Source organism: Aedes albopictus, chromosome 2 (assembly GCF_035046485.1).
Source record: "Aedes albopictus strain Foshan chromosome 2, AalbF5, whole genome shotgun sequence".
Lineage (NCBI taxonomy): Eukaryota > Metazoa > Arthropoda > Insecta > Diptera > Culicidae > Aedes > Aedes albopictus.
In genome coordinates, this window is record NC_085137.1 from 61,703,774 (window position 1) to 61,711,289 (window position 7,516).

A 7,516-nucleotide genomic window follows, 5' to 3' on the forward strand; every position below is an offset into this window, starting at 1 on the left:
ATGCTGGATCGACAGCCAGCAACTCTCTAATAGGGCAAACAGCCAGGCAGCCAGCCATCCAGCCAGTTGGAGGGATGAAGAATGTGAAGCGAAGAGCTTTGGTTCGGAGTCAAACTCACTCGCACGCCTGCATGCTGGGAAAGGGCAGAGGGAAAACGGGGAGGGTGGGGAACAAGCCAGAGAGTAAATGGTGATTGGTGTGGGTCCGATATAAATTAAATTAAATTAAATGTAGTTGATAGCGATACTGAGCTATTCTGCCGTGGGATGGGGAGGTGCAGGTGCAGAATACTATGGGATACGATGGAAAATAAATACACGCAAATAATAAATTACATTCGACCTGGGCTGATGTTGGAGGAATCGGTTCCGAAGTTTGATGTAAGAAAACATCCCAATAATAGGCAAATGCAAGACTTAATTACAAGGCTGCGTTAATTTGATTTGATTGAATATAGTGATCCGTAGAGGTGACGGCTTTTTGAATATACTGACTTTTTCTGTTGTGATGAGCTAACTTCTGTTTCATGGATCTTCAATAAAAACTGTATCAACATCAAATTTTTGTTTATTTTTTTTACTCTGGAGCTGTTCAAAATATGTTTTTTTTAATCCATAATCCGTTACATACAATCAAGAAAATAAAATGCACAAAGTTTTCAATTGTAATGTAACACAAAGCGTTTATTTGGGTTTATGAACATCTACCTCCCAAGTAACACACTTGTCATAGAAGAGTCACGGCGGCGCAGGTTTTTGTTGCGCAGATGTCGCTGTTACTTACTTCTAGCAAGTAAGTGTTTATTTGTTACAAGTAAGTCGCAGTTACTAATGCGCAACAAAAAGCTGCGCCGTGACTCTTCTGTGACAAGTGTGTTGGGCTATCACTCTTCAAGCAGCAATCACCATAATCGCAACTTGTTTTTGGTGTTTGGAAAAAGACTAGGTGTCAGAAGTTCCTCTTGGTGCTTGGATGCCATTTGGTAGGCGTAAGTTGATACATTGTGTGTTAAGATTAAGTTATCTTACGCCAACCAAGTAAAGTGATGCTAATAGAAGTTTATCACATTTTTTCTCTTCATCAATTGTATGGAACTCAGACATTATTTTTTTAATAGAATCATCAAACTTTTTTCAACATATGTAAATTTCGAAGAATTTTTAAAGTTTTTTCAAATTGATAAAAAAAATCACTTATGCTCTTTGTATCTGGTCCCTTCGTCGCATTGTTAAATTGATTGATTGATTTGTCTTTATTAAAGAGACTTTCAGCCCTTGGCTAGTTCGTCTCTGCATTGTTAAAAATGAACAAATTCAAATAAATCACGGAAAATCTTCTGTAAGTCATATACTCCACACTTGGCAGCATCACTACAACAGCTGCTGAATATGAACATCAAAATCAAATATTATTCGAACGCCACTTGTCGAATAAATAGAACAATATTTTTGCAATCACTTGATAATGGCTAGGAAAAACATCTCTCGATATCAAGGAGCTCTCCTCGGCTGACTCTCTCCATTGTATGTTTGGATCTCCCCCGTCCATTTTACTCATACCGGCCGGCCGGTTACCTACCTAGCTATAGCAAACGAACGGACGTAGGTAAGACGATCATCCACGGCAACGACCGACGACGAGACATGCTAAAACGATGATGTCTTGGAAGGAGGAACTTTGCAGCCAAGTGTGACACAGAAGCGAAACAGGTGCGGTTTGTTTTATCACCCGGCCTCCTTCTCCTGGCTGTCACCCGGCGTGCTGCCAGGTCATAGCCGCATTCCCCTACTCAACTCAGATTCCCGAGAGAGATAGAGAGTGCTCAGCCAAAAGTCGTGAGTCATCTTCGTACCACGTGCATGCCGCCTCCGTACACTAATTGGAGGTGGTAGACGCCTGGAAAGTACAGTAGCACTTAATGTATTTTAAGAAAATATTTTTTTGCACCTTATTCTCTTTGTCTTAATTTCTAAGGCCTAAAATTAACAGAGGTTATAATGTGATAGGACTTATGATCATATTATTCGAAGTTGTACGTTCTCTATTCCCTGCTAAGCAAAACTTGGTTCCTACACCGATAAGAAGGGTTTAAATACCACGTGGATAACCAACTTTCGAGAGAAGGCTCAGATGGCCAAGTTGAGAGCCCATATAGCCACATCTGGCGGAAATGCGTGAATACACAGCATGACCATGCTGAGAGTGATGGGTTCAATTCCCGATCAGTCCAGGAATTTTTCGTAAAGGAAATTTTATTTACTTCTTTGAGCATAGAGTATCATCTTGACTGCCATACGATATACACATATAAAATGGTTACTAGTAGAGGAGACTCTCAGTTAATAACTAAGAAGTGCTCATAGAACACTAAGCAAAGAAGCCGACTTCGTCCCAGTTACGCCAAGAAGAAGAATAATGAACAAGTCTCTGTTTCGACAAATTTAAACGCAGATATCATCAAAACGACTAAATTTAAAGAGTTCGAGCATGTATGGGTGAAAGTGCAAATAGCAGGTGAAACACATGTTTTTGTCTCTGTGTACTTTCCACCCGGTAATGCACGTAAAGTTATCTATGAAAAATTCTATCATAATGCTGAAAATATCATTAGCAATTTTCCCCCCGAAATAAAAGTGCATATTTATGGAGACTTCAATCAACGTGCTATCGATTTCATCCCAGACGTTGACAATGAGAGCATCTTGCTACCAATTTACGGAGAGAATGAAGCGGTGCAATTTATATGCGATAGTTCTGCAAGTCTTGGTCTCAATCATATTAATAATGTTAAAAATCAACAGAATCGCTATTTGGATCTTTTAATGACGAATATTGATGAAGATTTCTGTGTGGTAGAATCATTGCATCCCTTATGGAAAAATGAACTATTTCATACAGCAATTGAATTCTCTCTAATTGTGCATGTAAACAATAGACCTGAAGAATGTGTTTTTGAAGAGTTCATGATTATCGTTCTGCAAATTATGATAATATACGACAACAAATTTCTCTGGTGAATTGGCAAAATGTGTTAGGAAATGAAGAAAATGTTGAAGATGCCGTTACAACATTTTACAGAATATTATACGATATAATTCACGACAATATACCTTTGAAGAAAAGAAGACATCATCATACCTCAAGGTACCCCATTTGGTTCAATCGAGAAATTAAAAACCTGAAGAACAGAAAGCAGAAAGCACATAAAGCATACAAAAAATACAGGAATGATCAAAGCTTATCCAATTATTTAAATATTTGTGACCAATTAAATCATGCCATTGATATTGCATCCGAGGAGTATAAAGAGAAAACTGAGCGGGAAATAAAATCATGCCCGAAGAATTTTTTCAATTACGTTAAAACTAAATTAAAATCTGACAATTTTCCACCTGAAATGCACCTTGACGAAAAAGTTAGAGTAGACTCTGAAGCAAATTGCAATCTTTTTGCAACATTCTTTGAAGTAGTCTACACCACACATTCAGAGGAAAATCGGGATCGTGAATATTTTTCATTTCTTCCTGAGCTATCTAAAGACATCAACGTTCATCAAATCAAAGTACATGACATAACGGACGCATTAAAAAGTCTAGATGCCTCCAAAGGTGCTGGTCCGGATGGGATTCCACCAGTATTCTTGAAAAATGTATCAGTAGAACTTACATCCCCGTTATACTGGCTTTATAACATGTCACTGGAATCAGGTAGTTTCCCTGAAACGTGGAAAAGCTCTTTTTTAGTGCCAATTTTCAAAAGTGGCAAAAAATTCAACGTACGTAGTTACCGTGGAATAGCTATAATCTCTTGCATTCCGAAGATCTTTGAGGCAATAATCAATAAAACTTTATTCGACATGGTCAAAAACAGAATAACTCACACGCAACACGGGTTTTTTAAAGGACGTTCAACATGTACAAACTTGCTCGAATTCATACATTATTCGTTAACGGCCATGGACAATGGCAATCATGTGGAAGTTCTCTTTACAGACTTCAGTAAAGCTTTTGATCGAATTGACGTACCTGTGGCATCCTGATGTAAGTGTGTGGGTAGCGACCAGTCAGTTGACTAGATGATTAGCAATGGAACGGTAGTGCAGTCACATTGCCAGAATTAGACTATAAATTAGTAGTGTCAGTTAGAGTAATTGTGAAGTGATAGATATAGAAATTGTAGGATATCACATTGGCGATCCTGCCACGACGTTGGCAAGTGTTCATAGTGCAATTTAAATTAAATTGAAAATAAAAATAAAAAGGTAAAAGATTTCAAGACATATATTGTTTGCGAGTGTGAGTGATGTTAGTGTCAATTATGTTTCCAATATGAGGTAAGGTGTTCATGCGACATGGTTGCCAAAAATGATTATAACCAAAAAAAAAAAAATGTTGAGTCGGGTAAAGCCCAAGGCCAACAGAGCTGCAAGTGTTGAGTCGGGTAAAGCCCAAGACCAATACAAAAAAAAAACCTTCCTAATGTTGAGTCGGGATAAGCCCAAGGCCAACAGAAGTGCATGTATCGAGTCGGGTAAAGCCCAAGACCGATAAAAAGAAGAAAACAAAAAACGTGTTGAGTCGGGTAAAGCCCACGGCCAACAGAGGTGCATGTATTGAGTCGGGTAAAGCCCAAGACCAATACAATAAACAAAACAAAATGCTTGCGTAGAGTACGGCTCATTACCAAGCCTTTTAAATGTTGAGCCGGGAGAAGCCCTAGGCCAACAGAAGTGCGTGCATTGAGTCGGGTAAAGCCCAAGACCGATACACTAAAATCCATGGTGCTGAATCCAGAATTGCTTAAAACAAAACAAAACAAAAGAACAATAAAACGTGGAAAATATGTTATGGTTAGTTGTAGCAATACGGACAAAATTACATCGATACCTGAAAACAAGTTGAGAAAGTGGCAAGTGAAAGCAACGGTTGAGGAGCTAATGGTCCATTTTACGAGCCGAATTTTTGAATGAAAATTTGACAGGAGCTCGCTCCTTAATACGTGGAAATTAATATCATCATCAGCATTGTTGTCGTTTCGTACAATGGCTCATACAACAAGATTATGTACATATTATTTCTGGCTGCACGGCTCAAGCACTAACGGTTGTCTGATGACAACGAAGTGTTCATTTTCTGTTACCTGGCTGTGTGCGTGTCAAGGCACATTTGATTTTCTGCTCGTTCAGCCAGCGATGGTCCGTGGTGAGGAAGGTAACTGCCGTGGGGGGAAGGTAAGATCAACACGAGGTGATGTTTTGGAAGGTTTAGATTTGCAGAGTGGAAAATGCGGACATAAGTTTTTTCTACTATTATTTAGTTTGTTTTTTTGGCTTCGTTCCTTACTTCATGCGCATGCGATAATTATACGATATTGTTGGGAAGTGGCGCTGTAAAGAAGAACAGTCAAGAGAACAGCTGTGATTATTTTGCATGTTGCGTGTAGCAAACAGAGCGCACAGTGGTTCACTGTAGATCAAATACTAATCAAAATATTTTGCTCAAAACCTTCAAAAACGTATGAAAATCGCGAAATTTATCGCAATTTTTCGCCAAATGCATCTACCTATAATCAAAAGCTATTATCTTTCAAAATCACCCAACGTATCGCTGACGTGCACATTTTAATATTTAAGAAATATGTTCACACAAAATAGACATTTTTAATAACTAAAATCAGTTTAAATTTATCGTTTTGGATTTCAACAACTGAAATGTTCAAGATGTTGATAAAAGTGTTACGGATGTAAAATAGTAGTTTACGTAACAAGGTGCAGAATGAAGATTTTTACAGCACGAGTCGTACATTTATCCAACGAGGCTTGCCGAGTTGGATAATTACGGCGAGTGCTGTAAAAATCGAGTTCTGCACCGAGTTGCGTACAACGTTTTTTGCAATTTCATAAATTACCGCTTGAGGATAGTTTTCAACAAAACCTTTTCATTAAACTGCACACTGATGTTCATAGTCATGTTTAAGAAAGTCTGATCATAGCAGGTTATACTGTACAACTGTCACATTTTTCAAGTCTGCGTTCAGAAAGCATCAACAAGTTGATCAAAACTGCAAACAGTGCTGTAATGGTTCATTACGCAACGCAAATCAGTGCTGTAATGAACCATTACAGCACTGTTAACATGGTGTGGGAAAGTAGGCCTTTTCCTGGCAGACTTGCGTGAGGTAAAACAGCCTATTACGATGAGAAATTGCAAAAAAATATTTTGGAGATTTCGGGCGGTTTCGTACCACTGCGGAAAATGTGTGCCGCGCCACGCTTGCTTTCATTTCGTTTGTATTTTGGTCTCGTTTTCGTTTGGTGCGGGCTGAGTGAGCGGCGAGAGTTCTGCTTCATATTTGCGTGATGGTGCTAGTGTGCATCAGTGAGTACGATGAGGTGAAGGTACAGCACACTGAACGAAAACGCCCGCCGTACAAAGAATGATTCTTCATTCAATGCGGTACAGACCTGCAAAATCTGAATTTTAAATGATTTCTCAGCAGAATGATTTGACTGCCTTCGATTGAACCAAAATCATCCTGTAATAAAACTAAAATTGACACAATTAATGAATGATTTTTCGCTTGGGGTTTGTTGTGAATGATTATCAACCATCCGAAAGCATTTTCCTCTATGCTTCATACCGAAAATCATTCAATCGCTGAATGAAAATCCCCACAATTCAAAATATGAATTGTCATTCAATCGTGTGCTCAATCCAGGGCTCACTCGGTGATTCCTAAAACTGAATGACAATCGCGATCGAATGATTTACTGAACAATAATGACGGATTCTTGTTCACTTTTTGTATTCTAATTGTCTGCATGTTCCCCATTCTAAAAGTAATTCAATTTAAGATTGTTTTTCATTTTGCTGTTGGTGCGCCATCCTTTGCCAGTTTATAATGGCAAAATCAACGCGTTGAAGTGGGCGCGGAAAAAAATGCGTCGTGCAAAACTGTTCGACTGTGATGCAGAATAGTGATAATTTATAATGTGTATTAATATAAAATGAGATTTCTGATAATAAAAACCAATAAAATTCAAATAAAAAATAATTCACATACATCAAAGTTTGTTCTATTGTTATTTTCCAAACAACAACTAGTATTACAACCATTTCAACGAGTTCGAGCGAAATTGACTTCAATTGAAATCAGATTCCTTCTAACTTGTTGTGATGGTTGTAATATTAGTTGTTTAATTAAGAATTAAAATCAATTTAAATTGTAACTGCAGTGAACAATGTCTATATACTTTCGTAAAGATTTTCATTCTCATTTCAACCGGTAAACAGAATGGGTTTTAAATGAAAATCATCCATGTCCAGATTTGTTTTGATTCTGAATAGTATGATTATAGTGGTCGCTTTGGATGATTTTCATACCGTCTGTTTTGATTCTGTCAGATCAGCTCTTGAATGACAAAAATCCAAAAATCATCTGATTTTTGGCATGGGGCTCGGATGAGGCAATTATTATTCAATTTGTGGCGGGGATTTTCGTTCAGTGCAGGCTGCT

The 7,516-nt window shown here is 38.1% G+C and overlaps 1 long non-coding RNA gene across 1 annotated transcript; it reads left to right on the plus strand.

The window, feature by feature from the left end:
* Nucleotides 1-2,443: 2,443 nt before the first annotated feature.
* Nucleotides 2,444-5,749, plus strand: LOC134288934 (uncharacterized). The gene is made up of 2 exons (XR_009998179.1): nucleotides 2,444-4,513; nucleotides 4,605-5,749. It is a non-coding gene; the product is annotated as an uncharacterized LOC134288934 (long non-coding RNA).
* Nucleotides 5,750-7,516: the final 1,767 nt, after the last annotated feature.